Here is a 9,061-nt window from a genome sequence, read left to right as displayed (position 1 = left end):
CAGAAACTGTGGTAGCCTATTGGGTCACCACCATGCAATCTTGTGGTGGACATTTTCTTAAAATTAGATTTTTGCCACGGACATTGGGGAAGGCTAATATTTGACCAACTATTATAGGCTATATTATTTTAAGGACCACATGGTCAACGTTATGATGTGAATAACAGCAATTAAATGCTCTGACTGTAAACAATAATGCAGCTATGATGCAAAGACAGTAAAACACTGACAACTAAAGTTACCTATCTGCCTCCTCCCTCCCTCTCTCTGTCTATTTTTTTGTCTATTTCTCATGAGAAACATACGTTTGTGTATTGCCAAAGCAAAAGTGGAACATAATCAAAACAAAACAATGTATCATGTATGTACAATTAAATAAGGTGTGTTCTCTCTCTCTCTGTGTTTCTCAACCTTTTCAGGCCACGGCCCCCAAAATAATCATATTTGAACTGGGGACCCCCTAAAAGAATCATATTTGAACTGGGGACCCCCTAACATAATCATATTTGAACTGGGGACCCCCTAAAATAATCATATTTGAACTGGAGACCCCCCAAAATAATCATATTTGAACTGGGGACCCCCTAAAATAATCATATTTAAACTGGGGACCCCCCAAAATAATCATATTTGAACTGGGGACCCCCCACCCTGATAAGCATTTGGAATTGTAGGAGTTAAGGCATTACATTTAGATTTGACTCAGTTCCACACATAAATATCTTTCTTACATTATTTGACAATTTGGCCAATGTTTAACCAGTTTTTATAGTAGTTTGATGATTACTTGATATAGTAATGGTCTTTTTTTAATTGTTTTGGTATTTTTGGATTTTGGTATTAGGATAATTAGGTATTAAAAGTCCTTAAATTGTCACTTTACTGTCATCTGAAACTTGCAGTTGATCAATGCGTTTCTGCGTTTAAAAACGGAGGACTAAAATATCCATTTAGAAAAAGATCCATATACTGTAGCCTAGGGCTATAGGCCTTAGACTCATAATAACCAAATAAATTCAGAAAAGATTGGATCAAGTGTATCTAGAGTATACATGTTTTTCATTTACATTATTATGGAGATAAATATTATAAAAATATATTTGATGAAAAATATTTTTTGAAAAAATATTTTGCATAAATATATATTTATATATTTAACTGAAATATTTGCCACGGACATAGACGAGTCTCACCACGGACATGAATGTCCGTGTACGGACATGAATGTCCGTGTACGGACATGTTGACGAGCCCTAGATAATTCACACTTCACAGAGATGAATATGAACTTAAGAACAACAACGCTGTGTGAAAGGGAGGGGGAGGAATAATAGAAACGGAACAGAGATCTGTTGAAAAGTAGATGTTTGTGACAGTATTTATTGCTCCAGTGATTTTATTACATTTTTTACAAAGCTGGATTACCTTCAAAATTAGTTATTTACGTCTGATGTATGCTTATTATGACAAACCGAAAATAACGATTTACAACAACGTGCCACGCATCGGAGTCTCTGTGCTCAACACAAAGAAGGAGGGAATAAGTAGCTACCTACTTATTACTGTCTATGTATGCTCTGATGGTAGTAGTATACAACCCTCGTAGACGTATTTATGATTCTGACAGCTTCAATCTACGAGAGTTGTAGGGTTCACGCCCCATGGAGACTTGGACTTTCTGCACTATGCCCCGTAGACACTCCAAACATGTACAAATGTGAAAATAAAGATGCTTACTCCCAAGCCCCAAATGTTAACTGGCTCTACGGGGTAGTAGTTTAATGTAATAATTCATATCTTTCAATAAATAAGTGTTTTAATGCCGTCTGTGGCCGAACGCGATTTTTTCACCCTCGTTTACTTCCTGTTTACATTTAGTGTAATTCCGGGTTCCACCGAATGTCCCGCATTATAAGCGCTGAATTAGTTCATAAAGTAGCAGTATAAAGTAGTATGCGTGTTTTATCCTTTCTTAAAACTACAGTACGCGTCACAGACGCAGGGCGTTTAGCCTCCCCCTACGATTCCCAGACGGCAGCTCTACCCACCTCAAATGTAGGGGCTAAAAGGGATTAATCAACATAGACAAGATTTTCAATATTCAATAAATATAATTCATTATGTTTAGTTGGTTTTCAAATTAGGTTAAACTTAAAGGAGATGCATGAGTCAACGTGTGTCCATGTTAGCCTGAATGTTTTAGAGTGACTTGTCTGAAGTTATCTTACCTGATAGGATGAGTTCAGCAGCTGTCAACAGACAGACGAACCATGAAGCTCTGGAGACGAAACTCAGGACACGAGCCTTCATGATGATGATCGTCGAGAACTAATCATCAATAACTTAACAAACACATCCACACACACTCGATAAAATGGCGGAATAGATTTGTTCCATTTCGTCTCTATTCTTGTTAGACCTCGCCTCTTCCTAATAGTGTTGTTAAAACAAGTGCCGTATTAACGAAAACGTGTCTTAACGTAGCTGTTCTTCTTCTTCTTCTTCTCTTATTTACTGGCGGTTCGCAACCAACTTAAAGGTGCATATCGCCACCTACTGTACACGAGTGTGTAGCATCATGTCTAATATCCCATTACTGTAATGTAATATGTATATATATATACATACACACACACATACATATATGTATATATATATATATATACACTTTATTTTTTTTCCCCCTTCAAATTCTGCTACTCAACCTATGTCCTTTAAAAACGTAAACAGTGCCTTTCTAACTATACCTACTCCCTTTCCATCTGTTCTCAGAATCCCCATAGTATCCCATTCCCGTCCTGCTTCAAGAACTTTGTCACGTAGTTGCGTTCTTTCCTCTACATAACTTTCACATTTCAATAAAATGTGTTCTACATTTTCAATTTCCTCACAGTTCCCACATTTGTTACTTTCTGCCTTACCCATTACATATAATGTACTATTCAACCCTGTATGCCCCACCCTAAGTCTAGTGATAATAATTTCTTCCCTTCTGCCCCTTTCATTGTAATTCTTTATATTGACGGTTTTTTGGACTTTATACAACTTCCTTCCTTTCTGATCCTCATCCCACCTTCTCTGCCAAATTTCCATTCCTTTCTTCTTAGCTATTGCTTTCCCTTCACCCTTTCCTAATAATACTTGTAGTTCTATCTCCTGCTCTAGTGCCCTTTTTGCCAGCTTATCCGCCCCCTCATTCCCTGCCAACCCCTTATGAGCTGGCACCCAACAAAACTGCACATTTATTCCACCTCTGTGTAATCCTAGTAAATACTGTTTTATTTCAATTATTAAATCCTCCCTCACTGACTTTTCTGACTGAACACTTTTCAATACTGCCAAAGAATCCGAGCACACCACCACCCGCTCTGGTCTAACCTCCTCCACCCATTGTAACCCAGTGATAATAGCCACACTCTCTGCTGTATACACTGATAAGTAATCTGGCACTCTTTTTGAAATTGACACATCAAATTCTGGGACATAAACACCAATTCCCACCCTGTGCTGCTTATCTTTTGACCCATCTGTAAACATTTGCATATAATTATAATAATTCTGCCTAAGATACGCACTTGTTTGTGCTCCTATATCCTCTTCTTCCCATTCTCTTTTCTTTTCCACAATATTCACATCTATTCTCGTTTCCGGAAACAACCATGGTGGACTAGCACTAATTGGAGTAGTCAAAGTAAACTCCATATTCTCCATATCATACTCCCTCACTTTCTCTTGCCAAATCCATCCAAACCCCCTTCCTTGAAAACTGGTATACTCCCAACAATCCTTTAATGCCCTCTTTACTGGATTCTCTTCCCCCCCACCTTTAATTCTAATCCAGTATGCCAATGTGAGCTTCTCTCTCCTTAACTCCAATGGCATTTCTCCAGCTTCTATTAATACTGCATTTATTGGGGTTGATCTAATAGCTCCAATACATAACCGTAATGCTTTATACTGTACTCTATCTATTATTTGTAGTGATGTCTTAGCTGCTGCCCCATACACTATACACCCATAATCTATTGCTGACCTCATAATTGCCCTATATATGCCCATTAATGCTTGTTTATCTGCCCCCCACTCACATCCAGCAACAGCTCGCATCAGATTTATTCCTTTCTTACATTTCGTCTCTAGATTTTTCAAGTGCACTTTCCATGTATATCTACTATCTAACCAAAGTCCCAAATACTTAAACTCTTTCACCCTCTCCATAGGCTGACCATACAATGTCAATTCCTCCTGAATTTTACGTTTGTTTGTAAACACCATATAGCAAGACTTGCTAGCTGACATTTTAAAACCCCACTCATATGACCACTGTTCCACCTTCTCAATTGCATTCCTTATGTTTTTAAACACATATGGCACATTTTTCCCCCTCATCCAGATAGCCCCGTCATCTGCATATAGCGCTGATCTTATGTTCTTGTCTACATTATCAAAGATATCATTTATCATGACATTAAACAATATAGGACTAATTACACTCCCTTGTGGAATACCATTCTCTATACTATAGTCCTTTGACTCCTCTGCTCCAACCTTAACACAAAACTTCCTACCTGTCAAAAAGTCCATTATAAAATTATACATCCTCCCCCCAATACCCATTTTACTTAGCTTAATTAGCAACCCATCCCTCCACATAGAATCATAAGCCTTCTCAATGTCAAAATAAACTATTGCCATTATCTCTTTCATTTTCAGTGCCTTTTCTACATCATTAGTTACTTCAACTAAGGCATCCATTGTGGATCTACCTTTCCTAAACCCACTCTGATAAGAGCTAAATAGCCCCCTCTTCTCCAGCACATAAGATAGCCTTCGGACTATAATCTTCTCCATCCATTTACAAAGGTGTGACGTCAGTGCAATAGGCCTATAACTCCCAGTACAAACTGGATCCTTCCCAGGCTTATTGAATGGCAAAATCACTGCCCTTTTCCATCCAACTGGCATACACCCTTCACTCCAAATTTTATTAAAAAGCATCATTACCCTTTTTAATGACTCAACTGGCAGCTGACGAAACATGGCATAACATAACTGATCTTTCCCTGGAGCTGTATATCCAGTATCTTGCAAAGCTATTTGTAATTCCACCATTGTAAAATCCACATCTAGAGCTGACATATCCTTCTCCCTCTTCTCCCTCACATTTTCATTCTCTCTGAGTACCCGTTCTTTTTCCTGTCTATGCATATTACCCAAATGCTCACCACTATGTACTGCAGCAAAGGCCCTGCCTAACGCATCTGCTTTCTCTTTATCTGCCAAAACCAGTCTCTCTCCGTCAACTAATGCTGGGATTTTAACTGTTGTCCTTTTCCCACTCATCCTCTTAAACATAGACCAAACCTCCACCAACTCTACTCCTCTGCCTATGCTGGAACAGAACTCTCTCCATGTCTTATTTTTTGTATACTTGATTGTCCTACGAGCTACTGCTCTTTTCCTTTGATACTCTGTTATATTCTCTTGCGACAGGTTTTTTCTCAATTCTCTAAATGCTTTATCTCGATCCTTCACAACTCTGCTACACTCCTCATTCCACCAAGGCACTACTTTCCTCTTACCCTGCGTTGTTCTTTTTGGGATACCCACCTGTGCTGCATTAATTTAACGTAGCTGTATTTCGTGAGCAACGTTATAAAGATAACGGAGCAACGATAAGACTTCCGGTGGACGATCTCTTCAGAATAAGAGTACCTTCCTAACGTGACCTTATATCAAAGATCAGAGGCGAAATAGTACACAAATCCTACAAATGGTCGCCTATAGGCGTGGTTTTCTTCTCCACCGACCATCCCATGAGGGGCGACCATAGCTGAGTGGTAGTGAGCCCACCTAGGGAACCAGAGGCCCTGGTTGCCCCAGGTACGATTCCAGGCCAGGCCAGCATATGTGTCGATGAAATAAAATTTGTCCCTGAGCAAGACTCTTAACCCCTAATTGCTCACAGGCCCTCATTGGAAACAAGCCCGCAAGGACTTTCATGAACGTCCTGTTAAAAGGAATTATCCTTATCCTTATCCCCTCTCTCCCTGGCTGACGTCATATGGATGTGTATTTGTTAAATAATAAGAAATATAATTACATTAAAAATCACATGTTGAATTCAAATAGCACTGCACGTGACGTCATACAATAGAGCCCCACTAGCTCAAAAATCACTGCTTATATTGCTTCGAGGAGCAGAACAGAACTTTGCTGTTCCTGCTGAGCCGGTCTGGATCTAGAGCGGATACGGAAAAGGTGCGCGTATGCATGTGAATTAGACCGGATCACACTGGTTAATTTGGAATAGAAACCAGGCTTTCCAGGTACTGAGGAAAGCCTGGTGACGCAAAGGTAACAGAGACAACCCCTCTGCTCCTCTGACAGCAACAATGACAGAAGAACAGTTTTGGTGTGCTTTGAGAAAGGGAGACAGGCAAAACTAAACTGATAAACCCCTGTACAGTTTGAACAGAGTCAATCAGTCTTTGCTCCGTTTGACAAAACCAAGCCAGAACAGTTTGACACAAATCTTACCAACATGAGTTGGAGCTAGATTTTACACACGTGGTCGAGGCACCAGGGGCGCAGAATAGTCCAGATACTCTCATCCTTTATTGGATTGTAGTAGTAGCCTAATTGTTATTCAAGAATCAAGAGGTTCCAAATAGAACGAAATAACATAAAATTAACATCACTAGTGAGATGTAAAGAAAAACTAGAAAAAGTGCTCCTCGGAGCACAGGTCTCCGCCAGGTCAGGTAGGTTATTGTGGGGCAGCAATGTTCGGAATTAGCCAATCAGGATGGAATATGAAAAATTGGACGGAACCATCTTGATCACTTGACTATATGTGTACCGATTAGCATGATTAATGAGTAATATAAAAAATAAAATAAAATAAAAAATTGGCCTCCTGGTGGCGCTATAATAGGGCAATGTTAAAAGGATGGCATTTGTTCTTCAATGTAGTGCGAATGTGCGTGCAAAGTGTCACCACAATTGGACGCTGCATTCATGATTTGTGGCATTTTGTTCAAAACGGGCCACTCCTGCAAACTTTAGATGTCAATGCTAGCCAATCAGGATGGAATATGAAAATTTTAAAAGATCCATCGTGATCACATGACTATAGAGATCATGTGTACCGATGTGCGTGAAATTTGGATACATTCTGAAGGCTTAATATAAAAAAAAATGTTTTACATAAGTCGGCCTCCTGGTGGCGCTATGAAAGGCAAATGTGAAAAATTCAGGGCAGCTGTCTTTCCTTGGCCTCTAGGGAGTGTGCGTGCAAAGTTTCATGCAGATCGGTGCAGTTATAGTTAAAAACACAAATCGTCCATTTATAGCGCCACCATGAGGCTGATTTGAACATTTTCAAGTGGCATTTCTTCCTCGGCCTAGTGGGAATGTGCGTGTGAAATCTCACGGAAATCGCAAGCTGCGTTCATGATTTGAGGCATTTTGTTGAAAATGGAGCAATCCTGCAAACTTTGGAAGCCAACCTTAGCCAATCAGGATGAAATATGGAAAATTGGACAGATCCGTGCTGATCACATGACTATAGAGACACTGTGTACTGATTTGCGTGATGTTTGAATAAAATCTGTAGGAGTACTGTCAAGAAATGTGTTTTGAAAAAATGCTCTGGCATCCAGGGAGTGTGTGTGCACAGTTTCGCTGCGATCAAGCCAACGGTGCCGGAGATTAGCTGTACACAAAATGACAGAATGACGGACACACGGACACACGGACGGACGGACACACGGACGGACACACGGACGGACGGACAGGGGGCAAAACATACTCTCTCGCCATGCCTTTCGGCCTGGCGGAGACAATAAAAGTTTATCCATGTGTAGCCTGTGGGACCTCCCAGCGGCATCAGTTCACAGCTGCAACCAATGCCTAATGATTAGTATAAAGGTATTGGGTAGGGAGCTGAGCGGGGCGGTAATGAGTGTCGAAATCACCTGCCGTCACGCTGAGCTGGGGAGGAACTGTGGTAGGCAAACATTTACATATGTGCTATTTTGTAACAGTTATTGATTTTATAGTGTGTATTTTAAATTGCATTTGTTTATATAGGACTTGGCAAAGGCTGTGAGCTGAGCTGCTGTGGTTATGATCAGTGGACCATAGTAGTAGGTAGGCATACGCCATGGCAATATTCTAATTCTTATTAATAAGTATGGTATGTTATTGAAACTGATATTATGATACTTTACAGATTGCCGAGACGTTGTCTGCCGCTGCCCTATGGTTTATTGTCCCTTTTAGTTTATATGGTTTTGTGTTTTGTTTATTGTTTATTCTGGCTACTTCCCATCTGAGCACAGTTTCATCAGGCAGAGCATTCAGTTATATTACATCAGTAGCCTATGTATACTACTATGTGCAGCTTGCTGTGACCCAACTGGGTTCTGTGTATAAACTTTATAAAGGGTTCGCTGGACTGCCAAGGTCCTAGTGTTGCTCAATAATTGTCTTGCTATTTTATCTATTGCTCTTTTAACCTCATAGCTTTTCTAAATAAAGATCAGTACTATTGTAGCCTACTATGATTTTATACACTGTGTTTGTCATTCATTTGACAGCCTGACTGGGGAAACCTTATATGGTGTTTATTGAGTTCCCTTTAACTCAGCCTAACTAAAGGGTGGCGTAGTCTATTTCACGCTGTGTTACACATGATTAGTCACCATCAAATAAATACAAACCAAATACATATCCATGACCATGAATATTTCCTCTGTAGATGTCCTTTCAGGATTATCACTTCTATGACTGACTTAAACTTTTTCATGCATTTTCTACATTTTTAAACTAACATTGTATGACCAATTGACCATATTAAACAAAATGTCACGTGCATAATATGAAGCAAAATAAAAGATGATCCCACACAGTGTCATTAGCTTTCAAAAATACTGTATAATAATCAATGTTTTGGTCCTTAGACCTTCACAGGATTCAATTCTGAAGCACAATGACTTTGCCAAACATTATGTAACACCTCTCACAGGCAATCTGTCCATTGACTGCATACCATGAA

The sequence above is a fragment of the Gymnoscopelus braueri genome, assembly GCF_963280865.1.
Source record: "Gymnoscopelus braueri genome assembly, chromosome: 24".
Classification (NCBI taxonomy): Eukaryota; Metazoa; Chordata; class Actinopteri; order Myctophiformes; family Myctophidae; genus Gymnoscopelus; species Gymnoscopelus braueri.
This window is presented reverse-complemented; position numbering follows the sequence as displayed.